The 14,148-nt window shown below is 40.3% G+C and overlaps 1 protein-coding gene and 1 pseudogene across 3 annotated transcripts in view; one reads left to right on the forward strand and one right to left on the reverse strand.

The window, feature by feature from the left end:
- The first annotated feature begins 526 nt into the window (after positions 1-526).
- Positions 527-14,148, forward strand: part of MYO3B (myosin IIIB) — a 475,983-nt gene continuing 462,361 nt past the window's right edge. For all 3 annotated transcript variants that reach the window (XM_045033929.1, XM_045033933.1, XM_045033932.1), the window contains exon 1: positions 527-785. The gene's annotated coding sequence lies outside the window, so the exon portion shown is untranslated. The remainder of the gene's footprint in view (positions 786-14,148) is intronic.
- On the reverse strand, positions 10,902-10,999 carry LOC111562113 (annotated as a pseudogene).

Raw genomic sequence — 14,148 nt, forward strand, 5'->3', positions numbered from 1 at the left:
ACATGATGTACTGGGAAAAAGAAACTGTTGTAAGTAGGCCTTTAGTAACATGGTGGTAAGGTGTTGGGGGAGGGGACAGTCTTATGATTAGGTCTCAGTCTTTTAGTGAGCCTGTGCCTCTGGACTGAACTTCAGAGGTTTTCTCAGTCTTTTTCTCTCTCTTTTGTGGAACAAATGGCTACAGCTGGTATTTCTCTTCCTCAGGTCAATTAGGCTCTGATAACCCCAGCTGGTTAGGCTTGGCTTAACTAATGTCACCCTAGGGCAGGCCTTGTTAAGAACACTGTGTTCTGATGCATTTCAAAAGGTTTCTTTTCTGCTCCTCCTGCCAGAAATAGGAGGGATTTTTCTCTGATACTTACTTTGGGAACACGATCAAGCTGCTGGAGGTAAATCTCATAATATTGTGGGTGCCCCTGGTGACCAGGTCCCCCTGGAGTTTTTAACTCTCAGACTTGTCCACACTGAGCCTCCAGCAATTTGTCAATTCCAATTCAGCTTTTCTATCCCCTCAAGGGTTCCCACAGGCTTTTCTCCTCCTGAGTCTCTGCTTTAGTCAGTTGCGCCTTCCTGTATTTGCCTCTCAAGTGTTGGGGGGCGGTGGTTTGCCCTGTATCCTCTCCTCTCTTATCCAAGAAGACTTGCTGTTTTTCAGTCAGTTCAGCTTTTTACTGTTCAGTTCGAGTGATGACTTTCAAGCTTCTTACTTGTGGAAAGGAAAAGCAGACGTCCCAGAGCATAGACTTGAAAATCCGATAATCTTCTACTTAGCTATTGGATTGTAGGTGAGTTATTTAGCCTCTCTGGCCTCAGTTTTCTCATCTCTAAAATGGGAGTTATAAGGGCACTGACTTCTATGATCATTGGGGGGCTTAAATAAGTTAAAATGGAGACCCCCATGATACTTTAGATCCTGCAAATATCTTCCCACATTTGGTTATCTGTGTATACTTTGCATTGTGCCCATAATGTTATTCATGGAAGAAAAATGTTTAATGTTTGACATCAAATTATTTACTTTGTACTTTACACTTTTGGGAAGACTTGTTTAAATCAGTAAAGAGTACTTGGAAACCTAGTAGAAAAATGGGCACAGGGTATGAATAGGCAGTTCACAGAACCAGTAATCTAAATGACAAATATCTGTGAAAGAAATGCTCTACCTCACTAACAGGGAAATACAAACTGAAAGCATAAAGAGATACTATTTAGAGCTGCATTTTGGTGGTACCAAGCAAAGATTAATGTACATACTTGGTGATCCAGCTATCCCAACCCTCAATATATATTCCAGAGAAACATTTGTGCAGGAGATGGATAGGAGGTGCGCAGTACTTTCTGTTGTTCATCACGGAAGAAAAAGATGGATAGCAAAGTAGAAGATACACACTGAATGAATGCTGCAGCAGTCAGAAATAATGAGCTAGATGTGCACATAGCATGAGAGATAATTGTTCAAAACCATGGTGTCAGGTGGAAAAAACGAGTAAATATCTATGGTATAAGCCATTTATATAAATTAAAATTTTACACACATAGAAAACTGTAATCCTTCCAGTTTTATTGAAATACAATCAACAAAATTGTATATATTTATGGTGCACGGTGTGATATTTTGATACATGTATACGTTGTGAAATGATTACCACAATTAAGCTAATTAACTATTCCTCATCTCACGTAGTTATCATTTGTGTGTGTGTGTGTATGTGTATATGTGTGTGTGTGGTGAGAACGTTTCAGATCTACTCTCTTAACAAAGTTTAAGTATATAATACAGTATTATTAGCTATAGTCACCATGCTATACATCAGAGTTCTAGAGTTTATTCATCCTAATAACTAAAACTTTCTATGATTTATAATTTAAAAGAATAAAGTAACATCCAAGGATAATCACAAAGACATTCTCTACTTACCTATATCTGGGGATAAGGGGAGGACAGAGAGGGAAATAGAGGAATTGGGGATGCTGGAAACAAATAAATGAAAGATGGGCCTTGTGTAGTTGAGGGATTATCCCAACTCTATGACCTTAAGACCACCTATCCCACAAAGGAAAGCATCCTTGAGTTTTGTAAGGATGATTGGTGTTAGCCATTGTAACAACAGTTACTGGCATTGATAGGTAATAATGTGAGGAAAATATGGATGAGGATGATACAAATTTTATGAAACAAAAATATTTTATATGAAGTTAAATTAAATAAACATTTCTCAAATCATTCTGCTAACATTTAGTTGGTTAATGCCAAATGCAGTTTCAAAATGCAGTTTTACAATGTTTCAAGACATGATAGCACTCTATATTTTCCTTTTATGCTTGTCACTATTATTTTTAAAAATTTTGATGGAGAACATACAGTCAGAAAACAGAAAAGTACACAATTCATAGCTGTCTACTCTAGTGAATGATCACAAAAGAAACATATCATCACCCAAGGCAAGACATGGAATAGTACCAGAGAAATCAGAAGTCCCCCTATGTTCTACCCCAAATCCTACATCCTTTCTCCTCCCCATGACGTTTCTGTCTTCTGGTACCATAGCTTTTGTCTGTTTTTGAACTTCAGTTCAGCACTTTTAAATGCCCTAGTACAGTAGGATTTTGAAAAACAATCTAAGGCTGAAGATTAGATTTATACCTGAGACTTCATTTTGTAAGTGGTGTTTTTAAAAAATTTTAGTTTCCAACGTCATTACTACTATAAAGAAACCACTTTTGTGTGTTAGCTTTGTATCTTATGATCTTATCAAATTCATTTATTAGTTCTAGGAGCTTTTTATAGCTTTCTAGGGATGTTCCCTGAGGACAATCATGTCATCTGTGAATGGGGGCAGTTTTTTCCTTTCTAATTTGTATACCTTTTATTACTTTTTATTGCCTCGTTGCAGTAGCTAGGATGTGGAGTATGGTATTGAATAGGAATTGTGACAGCAGACGTCCTTCCCTTGTTCTCAATCTGAGGGAGAGGGTATTAAGTCTTTCACCTACTAAGTAAGTTTGATGCTAGTCCTAGGTTTTTTGTAGATTTCCTTTAATAGAAGTTTCTTTTTCTTTCTGGTTTGCTGAAAGCTTTAATTATAAATAGATGTTAAATTTTGTCAAATTCTTTTTCTCCATCAATTGATACTATCTTCAGATTGTTGATAAGGTGGATTACGTTGACTGACTTTTGATTATTGAAGCCAGCCTTGCGTTTCTAGGATAAACCCCGCTTGGTGGGGGTGTACTGTTTTTTAATATCTATGCTGGATTGGATTAGCTAATATGTCATTGAAGACTTGTATCTATGTTTATGAGAGATAGTTTTAGTTTTCTTGCGCTTTGTCAAGGTTTGGTATGATAGTGTTGGGAGTTGTTCCCTCCTCTTCTGTTTTCTGGAAAGGCATGTAGAACTTGTATTATTTCTTCTTTAAATGTTAGATGGAATTTAGCAGTGAAACAATCTGGGCCTGGAAATTCCTTTTTCACATAGCCTTAACCATGGATTTAATTTGTTTAATTGTTGTAAGACTACTTAGGTTGCTTATTTCATTTAGGGGGAGTTTTGGTAGTTTGAGGTTTTTAGAGAATTACTTCATTTTATGTAATTTTTGCATTTATAAGCATTGAGATGTTCATAGTGTTTACTTATCCTATTAATGCATTTTGAATCTACAGTGGTGTCCTCTCTTTCATTCCCAGTATTGGGAATTTGTGTCTTTTATCGTTTTTCTTTTCAGTCTTACAAGATGCTTATCAATTTTATCGTTATTTCCAAAGAACTAGCTTTTGGTTATGTCGATTTTCCCTATTCTTTTTTCCTGCTTTCAATATCATTAATTCCTGCTGTGATCTTTATTATTTCCTTCCTTCTGCTTTATTTAGGTTTATTTGATGTTATTTATTTATGTTTAGTTTATTAAGGTGGAAGCTTAGATAATTGGTTTGAGATCTTTTTCCTTTCTAATATAGGCATTTAATGTTTGGAGATTTTCTGGGTTTTTCTTCCAGTTATTGACTTCCGGTTTAATTCCATTATGGTCAAAGAACATATATTATATGACTTAAATTCTTTTAAATTTGTTAAAGTTTATTTTATGACCAAGGATATGGTCTACCTTAGTGAATGTTCTATGGACACTTGAATACCTATTCTGCTATTGTTGGATGAAGTATTTTATGAATGCCAATTAGATAATTTGGCTGATGGTGACTATTCAAATCAGCAATTTTATAATCTTGCTGATTTTCTGTGTACTGTTTCAGTCAATAGCTGAGTGAGGAGTGTGAAGTCTCCAGCTATAACTGTGGATTCATATATTTCTCCTTTCAGTTCTGTTAGTTTTTTCTTCATGTTTGAAGCTCTGCTATTTGGTGCGTACACATTTAGAATTGTTATGTCTTCTTGGTGAAATGCTCACTGTATTATAATAGAATGACCCTCTTTATGCCTAATCACTTTCTTTGTTCTGAAGTCTACTTTGTAATAATATAATTAATAATGCCACTTAGGTTTTTTTCTGTTTTGAAAATGCGTACACAGTATATTTTGTTCCATCTTTTTGCCTCCAATTTGTCTATATCATTACATTTGAAGTAAGTTTCTTGGGTATAGCGTATAATTGGGGCACTTAAAAAATCATTCTGATATACGTATTTAGACCACTTACATTTAAGGTAATTATTAAGGTGTTGAGATTTAGGTTTATAATTTTAGTACTTGCCTTCTGTTTGTGAATCTATGTTTCTGGTTTCAGCCTTGTGAGATCCTGAGCAGAAAGCCTAGAAATTCCTTCCCAAGCTTTTAACTTACAGAACCATGAGATAATAAATTTGTGTGATTTTAAGCTGCTGATTTTGTGATAATCTGCTATGCACCAATGGAAAACTAATATAGGTCTCCTCCCACATGGAGTCAGTACTGGCCTATGTGACCAATAGAATATGGAGGAAGTGACAGCGTATGACTTTGAAGTCAACCTCATAACAGCTCTGTGAAGGGGAATGGAGAGAACAAAGCTCTCCTGCCAACAGCCAGGATCATTGTCTAGCTACATGAGTGAGCCACCTTGGAAGTGGATCCTCTAACCCCAAACAAGTCCTCAGATGTCTGTAGCTCTGGCTGACATCTGATCACAACCTCATGAGAAACTCTTGGCTATAACCATTTAGCCCAGTCTCCTGAATTCCTGAGCACAGGAACAGTAAGAGATATAAATGATTATTGTTTAAGTCACTCACTTTTGGGTCATTTAATGCAGCATTAAGTAACTAATATATGGCCTATTGTATGCTAGGCCCTGTTCTACATGATAGGAATATAGCAATGAGTAGAGCCAAGTGCCTTCTGTCATGGAGTTTATGTTCTACTTTAAGGGAAGAGATGGAAATTATATAAGTAGGTGAACATATGCTTTGCCAGGTGTTAATAAGTGATGACAGAAAAATAAATCAGAGTGAGAAGGTTGGAAGTAATGGTGAGATTTCTGTAAGATGGTCAGGAACACCTCTTTGATAAATAGAAATCTGAAAGTGACCTGAAGTAAGGGATCAAGCTACACAGATATTTTGGGGCAGAACATTCTAGCAGAGGGAGCTTCAAACATAAAGACCATGAGACTGGGGGTGTTCATAGTGAGTATGAGGAATTGCTGAAGATGTGAAAGTTCTGTCTCTAGTTTTAATTGCTACACTTCTAGAATGTTTGGAATGACAGTTGCCAGATTAAATATACAAATCCCTGTTAAATTTGAAGTTCAGATAAATAATAATTTTTGTTGTTAGTATAAGCATGTCCCAAATATTGCATGGAGACACTTACTAAAAAATATTAGTCGTTTATCTGAAATTCAAATTTAACTAGGCATCCTGAATTTTTATTTGCTATATCTGACAACCCTATTTGGAGCAAAGGAAAATCTGAAGACAAGCAGCTAAAATGATTACGATGATGGAAAACACATCTCTTTGGAGGAATGATGAAGAGGTTCATATGTATATTCTGAACTGGAGAAGGCTAAAGGGTTGCTCCCATCCCTACCCCCAAATTAAGGCAACACAGTAGAATAGAAAGTGCACAGGATGGAAGACTAGTATAGTTAACCACCTCCTGGACAGCTTCCCTCAGATGTTTTGCAGGCACTGGAAACTAAATAATCTCCTGAATCTATGTGTGTCTTTGGACAAGCACCATCATAGGTCAAATAAAACCACAGTGCCAGTTTATATCTGAAATCCCTTTTGTCTCCAATACTCTGTGATTCAATGAATGGATAGAAATTGCACAATAACTTGTTTTTTTTCCATCTACACAGAGAATAGAGCAAGAGTTGATGAGTCTTGCAAGGACTTGCAAAGAATTGATTAAATGTAAGGAAGAACTTCTTAACTGAAGGGCAATTAGACACTGGAATGGCTTTGCATGGGAGGCTATGGAATCCTGCCCCCTCAAGATCTTTAGGAGAAGGCAGCCGCTGTTATGGGTAACATAGACTCCCAAAGCACCATCTTGGAGTGGGACAATTCAACCAGGTGGCTTTCTTGAGGTCTAGATCCTGGGGATGATTCCTTTTTGGTCTAGAGAAGTGGAGGGAAATGACCCTTTATTCCTCTTTGGAGTTGATGCTGGTTCTCTAAGACTTATGATACTAATGTAGCCCTCAAACAGTCTTTCAAACGTGTCCTTTTTATACCTGAATCAGAATTACCTAGAATGACTGTTCAAAAATGCACCCAGACTTAGTGACTCTAGAAGAAGTTACCCAAAATATGCATTTTAACAAGTTCTCTAACTAGTCCATATGCATACTGCAGCTTGACAGCCATAGTCATTGAGAAATGAGAGGCTTTCTTGTTCTGCCTACAGATGGGCCTTTGAGACATATGTAGTTTTGGATGTGCTGATTGAGACCCATGCCTAAGCTTGTTCCTAGAGGGGAGATACATGTGCTAAGAATAGGACTAGAGAATGGAGATGCTGAAGGCTTTAAAGAGGATTTTGGTTAGGATATGCCAGGCCAAGTGGAGAAGTATAGGAGAGGGAATGAAACAGGGGTTCACTGCATCCTAACTTTTGACAGGAATTCCCATTACAATAAAAAACTATGTCTTGAAAACATGTTTGTGCCTCTTTGTTTTATCTTCTTGAAATTTTTTACCCAAAAGAAGGATTTTGTTCCCCCATTACGTAGTCAGAATAGATTGAGGACCCAGAATATCCCAAGCAGCTATGCGATGGACAACCATGTCTTCTCAAATTTTTTTGGGAAGAACAAACGGAGCTGGTAAAAATCCAATACAAGAAGACCTCAGGGTCTCCTAGGAGGCAGTTCAATGTAATTTAATACAATAACAGGAATCCAAAGGCACCCAGCATTCCCAAGTTCTACTTTGATCCTGCATTTCAAGAGTTGTTGTGGAAGTCCTTGATGAGGAAGAAGTGGGAAGGGAAGACTCATGTAGGCCATTCCAGATATCCCCTCCATGGTCACTGGAGATTCTGTTGGAGCAGATCCCTCTAGCCAACCGTGTAGGCTACACCTCAGCTCCGTTTTCACTTTTGGAATCTTTTCCAGATTCCTGCCAAGCTCTGAATTGCTTACCCCTCTCCTTCTCTTGGCATTTACATGTATTTCTGTTTCAAGTTTGGCTGTCTTCAAGTGACTTCCTGCCTCAAACTCCTCTTGCCTTTCCAGACTCTTTCACCTCCTTTCTAGGTTGATGTGGGACAGATAATGGCTTCCCTGGATTTTGTGTCTTCTGCCTTAGGTACAGAACCCTGAGCTTGTCTGTATGTGGCAGTCGACTTGGGGTTGGGGGACAAGCCTGCTTCTTGCATACTCTGAGCTCTGAAACCTGCCACTGTTTACTGTTTGGGCATCTCAACAAGTCATTTAAACCCAAACGGAGTAAACTCACCTTTTAGCCCACATCCACAAAACTGGCCTCAGAGTGGACTGCAGCTAGTCTTTGCCTTTGGTGATTTCAAATTGATTCTAAAAGTTTCTTTCAGTAGATTTACGCAAAATAAATTTTTCCCTTGGCAGAGCAGCTTGGTTTGATTTGGGTTATTTGACTACAAAAGCCCAGAGGCCAAGCATTTATTTAGAAATATTAGGAATCAGCAGCACAAATGAGATTGAGGTTTTGTGAAAAGTTAAAGATTTCTCATTTAGGGAGGGAGTTCACAAAAGACCCCATTAGCCAAGCCTCACCAGTAATTAGTCTGATTTCTCAGGCAAGAGGCAGGCTAATTGACTGCCATCCATTCCAGAGGCCTAGAGACACTGTAAAACCTACCACCCATTGAAGAATATCTTTGGAGAATTTCCTGCTGCGTCGAAAGTCTTTTCTTATTAACTAAATGTTCAAACTGAGATCAATATATGAAAATATGAACAAAATGACTGATTATAAACGTGCCCTTTCAAATAGCAACTCATGGGCCTGTTATGGCACTCAACTATAGAGAACGAAAAGGGGCTGGTATTTACTAATCAATACTAAGGGGTACATATTATTGCCCAAGTTTAATAGAAGAGGGAACCGATGCTCAGAGAAGGTAAATAACTTTCCCAAAGTCACATGATGAGTTCATTGCAGAGCCAGGATTCAATGAATTAAAGTGAGTGTGGTTTCCACAACCCACCATAGAGGTCAGGAACGAAGCAGTGCTGAGTTAGGAGTGTTGGAAGCTGGCTGATTGGCTGGCTATCAACAGATTTGCAGGATGGGCTAGTTATCACCACAAGATCTCTCCAGGACAGAATCCACTAACCGGGTATATATGATAAGTAAGGCCAACATTGAAGCCAGTGTAGGTGAGCCACCTGGGTCTAATGCTGCAGAAAGAGGGGTATTACCCTCCTTCTCCCTTCCCCGCCCCCCCCCCCCCAGACTGGTTTCTTCATGCCTTCAGGATTTCTTAGAGGGGAGTTAATTACTTAAAGACATTTTATTTTTTAATTATTTAAAAAAAATTTTTAATGTTTATTTTTGAGAGAGAGAGAGAGAGAACAAGTCAGCAGGGGAGAGGCAGAGAGGGAGGGGGACACAGAATCCAAAGCAGACTCCAGGCTCTGAGCTATCAGCCCAGAGCCTGACACGGGGCTTGAACTCAGGAACTGCGAGATCATGACCTGAGCCATGTTTAACTGACTGAGCCACCGGGTGCCCCTATTTAAAGGCATTTTGATTTTTTTAGAAGTATTTGTTGGAGGCCAGAAAGTTTGACCTAAGTGAAGGGATTGATAATTCTTATAGCAGAGATTAGGCTTTTGTGGTAAAATTGTCCAAGACACACAGCCCTTGGATCAAATAAAGCGTGTGTGTGTGTGTGTGTGTGTGTGTGTGTGCGCGCGCGCGCGCGCGTCTGCACGCGTGCACGCACACATGCACCTGTCCTTATTAAACAGTAGAGGAAGGTTTGAGCAGACCATGATGTTAGTCTGGGGAAGCTCCTTGGAACACATACAGTGTGCTTTACCTGGCTTTCTTGATTAGGCTTTCTCCCACCAAGGAACCTTTCTTTTTCCAGTACAAGCCATGACCCCAATACTGCATCTCCTGGATGCCCCTGTCCTCTGACTCCCCAGAGCCTTTATACTTCTGTGAAACTGCAGCTGGCAGCATCACCGAGTGGGGGATATGCAGCATCTTCATAATCATAACACTTAATGGTTGGAGAGCTCTTACCATGCCCTGGCCCATGACCTGAACGTCATGCCCTCCACTGAGCACTTGCTAGGTGCTGCCTCACTTCATCTTTGTAACAGAACTTTGCAGACTGTTCCTCCACAGAGAAAAAACTGAGACTCAGGGTCAGAGTAACTTACCCTAGGGGTCACGGCTGGTAGTGGCAGAGCCAGGATTTAGACCCAGGTCCACTGGACCCCCATACTACACTCAATTTCTGTGTTATGCTGCATCTCTACTTTTTTGCTCAAACAAGGGAATTCAATGTTTATTTTTGAGAGAGAGAGAGAGAGACAGACAGACAGAAAGAGAAGGAGACACAGAATCCAAAGCAGGCTCTAGGCTCTGAGCTGTCAGCATAGAGCCCAATGCGGGGCTCAAACTCACAAACCATGAGATGTGACCTGAGCCAAAGTCAGTGCTTAACCGACTGAGCCACCCAGTTGTCCCTTAAACAATGGAGTTTAAAATCAGTATGTGTTTGTTGCAAAAATAGAAAAGGTACATTTCTATATTTCTTCATTCTACTCCACTTGCTTTAACATTTGCATGTTTCTTCCCAACTCTCTCTATATACATGTATATAAAATAGTTCAGAGAGGCACCTGGGTGGCTCAGTTGGTTAAGCATCCAACTCTTGATTTCGGTTCAGGTCATGATCTCACATTTTGAGTTCAAGCCCCTCATCAGGACTCTGCACTGGCAGCATGGAGCCTGCCTGGGAGTCTCTGTCTCCCTCTCTGTCTGCCCCTCCCCTGCTCAAGTTCTTTTTTTCTCTCTCAAAATAAATAAGTAAACATTAAAACAATTTTAAATAGTTCAGAGAAAATTGTTATATATATAATCTACATCTACAGTTATTTATATATCTATCTGTGTGTATACACACACACACACACACACACACACACACACACACACAATGTAGTTCTTTTCTGAACAGGGTAAAAGTAAGTTGTATACTTCATGGCCCTTTACTCCTAGATATTTCAGTGTATATTTTCTAGTAGGAGTATTCTATTACATAACCATAATGCCTGATGAAGTGCTTTTATCTAATCTACCCTCCATATGTAAGTTTTGTTAGCTGACCTGTCAATGTCCTTTATAGCATTTCCCTTCAGTACAGGCTCCAGTCTAAAGTCAGGTACCACCTTTGACTGTCATGTTCCTTTAGCCTCCTTTAATCTGTCTTTTATGATGTTGATCTCCTGTCTGCCCCACACCATTTCTTTTTCTTCACAAATTTGTATATCATCTTTGTGCAGGGGCAATGGTAATCTTTCCAGTATTATTCCAACTTTAAATATCTGTATCACATGCCATTTTGTTTTATAGCACGTCTCTCATTATGTGTTTGGTGTTTCCTCATGTTTACATTGGTTATATAATCTCAGCCAGAATGCTGCCCAGATGAGGTGTGTCCTGTCCAAGGTACCACATCTGGAGCCACATGATGTCATCTGTCCCATGCAGATGATAATTTGGACCACCTGGTCAAGGTGTTGTACAATTTCTCCATTGCTTGTTGTTTTTTCCCCTTCCTTGACACTAATAGACAATATATGGGGAGTCACTTTAAGACTACACAACTAAGGGGCACCTGGGAGGCCCAGGTGGTTAAGCATCCAACTCTTGATTTCGGCTCAGGTCATGATCTCACAGTTCATGGATTCAAGCCCCATGCCAGTCTCCATCCTGTCAAGGGTGACTCCAAGGGTATTCGATCTAAGTACTAATAGAATTATTATTTGCTGAAATGAGGAAAATCAACAATTTGTTTTCAGACATGTTAAGTGTGCCATTCCTTTTAGATAACCAAATGAAGATGTTGAGCAAATCATTGAATAACTAACTGAGTCAAGTATTTAGGTGTGAGCTCTGGGTTAGAGATAGAAATTTGGGAGTTGAGGGCGCCTGGGTGGCTCAGTCGGTTAAGCATCTGACTTCGGTTCAGGTCATGGTCTCAGGGTTCATGAGTTCAAGCCCCATGTCAGGTGAGGTCAAGTCCTGCTTCAGGATTATCTCTCTCCCTCTCTCTCTCTCTCTCTCTCTCTCTCTGCCCCTTATGGGATTCTCTTTCTCTCCCTTTCTCTGCCCCTCACTCACTCATGCTCTCCCCCTCTCTTTCAAAAAAAAAGAGAGAAAGAAATTTAGGAGTTGGCAGTGAGTATATGGAGTTTAACAAAATAGGTTTTATTTTTTTAATGTTCGTTTATTTTTGACAGAGAGAGAGAGAGAGAGAGAGAGAGAGAGAGGATGAGTGGGGGAGGGGCAGAGAGAGGGAGACACACAATCTGAAGCAGGCTCCAGGCTCCGAGCTGTCAGCACAGAGTCCAACGTGGGGCTTGAACTCCCTGACAGCGAGATCATGACCTGAGCTGAAGTCGGACACTCAACCGACTGAGCCACCCAGGTGCCCCAAAATAGGTCTTATTTTTTAGAGCACTTTTAGGTTCACAGAAAAATTGAGCAGAATGTACAGAGAAGGCCCATCCCTTGTCCCCATACATTCATTGCTTTCCCCACTATCAACATTGCAGAGCCTGCTTGGGATTCTCTTTCTCTCTCTCTCTCTGCCCCCTTCCGCCCTCACCCTCTCTCTCAAAATAAACAAATAAACTTGAAAAAAAAAAAAGACTACACAACTAACATCAGACCAGCAACCCTTGTAAGAGCACTTTTCCCGTGCCGAGCACTGTGGGTTACAGACATGGCCTCTTTTCATCCTGGGGAGGCTCCTTTCGGTTCTCATGACCACAAGCCTGTCTTCTCTTGGCTCAAAGCCCTCCCTTGCGGAGACCGTATCAGGAGTGGGATCAGATCTGCAGTTGCTAATGCTGTGATTAGGCAACTGCAGATGGAACTGGAGCAGAGAAAAAGAGGAGAGAAGAAATGTTAATTACAGGGTCCTGTTGAGAGGGGGAGATCACCTCCAGAAGCCTGGCTCAGCTCCAGGAAAGGGAGAAACAGACTGGAGGGGATGGAGTAAAGGAGTCATAGTCACTGAGCTGCACTGGTAAAGTCTGGCCTGGTTCTGTTAAACTGAGCCCCTGGCCTCTGACTCTGTGGGCCCGGGACCTTGTCTGCAAAATTCTCAGTGGGCTGCAGCATCCTGGAACATCTGAGGAAGGATGCCCTCTGGAGTGGGGCCAGCAGTCACCAAGGCTTCTAAAAAGACCATAAAATCCAACAGCCTCATGACAAAGAAGAACAAATCCCAACCTTAATTGCTTCAGAGCCCCAGAAGAGCCACTTGAGCTCCTGTTCAGACCCCGGCGAGGCACAGCCATTCCAGGACCGAGTGGATGCCAAGGTGCCTGACAGAGCTGAGCTGAGCTGTGCTGGAAACACACAATTCTCCAACCATTCACTGAGAAATTCTGCCCAGGACTCAGGGGACCAGGTTTTCACCCAGCTCTTCTGCAAAACAGAGCAAAGAAGTAAATAAAAGTGTCTTCATTATTAAATTCTATTGTATGAACCCCAAATGGGCCTTTGACGGGACCCACCTTTGAGTGGTGGGTCCTGTCAAAAACCAAACTCTACAATGAATAAAATGAAATGGAAAGATGAGCTTATCACAAGGCTTTTAACTCAGGAAGCTCAAGGCTATGGGAGAAATGAGTGCAAAGTTTTTCACTGACTAAGGGATATTTTACAGGGTAAATGCAGAAGTTATTTGGCTTTTTCAGCTGATTGGTGGTCTAGTGGTCTTCTTTGTTATTTGGATGAAGATAGATCAGTCAGGGGGATAAGGAAGTTCTGAGATGTCATAAACAGACTTGGTATTTGAGAATTGGCTGATGCCCTCTGCTGATTTCTAAGAGCTGTAAATCCCCGTAAGGTTAGGTTAGATTTCCTTTATGACCGTTTCCGTCTTGTCCCTGATGCAAGATATTCCATTTTGGTTTGTTTCTGTAGTCCCTGAAGAAGAACTGCCAAGAAGCACTGTGAGGGTTCTCTACCTAGTTGGGAGGATGTCCTAGGAGACAACAGTGCACAGATAGTTTTCAATCCAACCATCCTTCCATTCATTTTTTCAACCAGTGAATATTTCTTGAGTGACTATTATGTACCTAGAGACCCAGGACACTAAGCTGGAATTGGGGAGGGGGAAAACTTCCTAACAATAGAAGGAGAAATAATTCTATCTTGATTGGGCGAATAGATGAAATCTTTACTTTTCCAATCGTTAAGAAAACATATAGCCTCTAATGGTGTTTATAAATACGGAATCTAGAGTCTCCCAGAAGAAAAGAATTTTTTTTTTCTTTTTCTTTAGGGAAAGGAAATAAAGAAACATAAGCTTATCTTTAATTAGAATTGACCATTAAATCTGTGAGATATGGGGCTGTTAAAAGGGCGGTATTTCACTTTGACATTGGGCTTTGTAACTGGACACAATGCAGACCCTGGAGTGATTCAGCGTGTTCCTATGCCCTCTGTCTTGAGCTTGTGGAAAATAGG

This window comes from Felis catus, chromosome C1 (assembly GCF_018350175.1).
Source record: "Felis catus isolate Fca126 chromosome C1, F.catus_Fca126_mat1.0, whole genome shotgun sequence".
NCBI lineage: Eukaryota > Metazoa > Chordata > Mammalia > Carnivora > Felidae > Felis > Felis catus.